Genomic DNA, 788 nt, shown 5'->3' on the forward strand with positions numbered 1-788 from the left:
CCAGTGTCTGGGCTAGGATAGCGCTAACTTCTGGGGCTGGTCAACATTGCTCTCTAGCCACACATGGGGGACTCAAAGTAACCTTACGACTTATGCGTGACAGCTGGCTTCTCCCAGAAAAAAGAATTACAAGAGTAAGTATTCCAAAAGGCCCAAAAAGAAGATGCAAAGTTTTCTGATGTAGCCTCAGAGGTCCAAAACATCACAGTAAAATTCAGTGTATTTTACTGGACACGCATATCACTAAGATCGGCAGTATTCTTATCTCTATGTTGAAATAAGTTAGCTAAAAAGCTACTATGGGTACTGCTATGGAAAAATATTATAATAGGTAGGTAGTAGTTTGTGTATTTTCCATTTCCCTAATAGCTAATTAGATTGAATATTTTTTCGTGTACTGACTTGCCACCTGTGTATCTTCTTCAGTAAAGCGTCTGTTTAGATTGTTGACCCAAGACTATACTTTCAGGGATCATTTCTATAGTTTGTTACTAGATGGTTGACCCATTTTTAAATACTGTTGATTCTTTTCTTATTCTTTTAAGATTTGGGAGGTTTTAAAATATATCTCCTAAATATAAGACCTTTGTCAAATATGCAATTTATAATTGTTTTTCCCAGTCTGCAGTTATTTTTTATTCTCTTCAAAGGACTTTTATAGAATAAAGGATTTTTTAGAAGATTGGTGAAGACTAATTTTCCAGAATTTTTTTTTCCACTTTATGGATCATGCTTTTGGTGTCATGGCAATAAAACTTTCACTAACTCAAGGTCACAAAGATTTTCTC

At 34.8% G+C, this 788-nt stretch overlaps 1 pseudogene; it reads left to right on the forward strand.

Moving 5' to 3' along the window:
• The first annotated feature begins 453 nt into the window (after positions 1–453).
• Positions 454–524, forward strand: LOC128779771 (small nucleolar RNA U3; annotated as a pseudogene).
• The last annotated feature ends 264 nt before the right edge of the window (positions 525–788 follow it).

The sequence above is a fragment of the Desmodus rotundus genome, chromosome 1, assembly GCF_022682495.2.
Source record: "Desmodus rotundus isolate HL8 chromosome 1, HLdesRot8A.1, whole genome shotgun sequence".
NCBI lineage: Eukaryota > Metazoa > Chordata > Mammalia > Chiroptera > Phyllostomidae > Desmodus > Desmodus rotundus.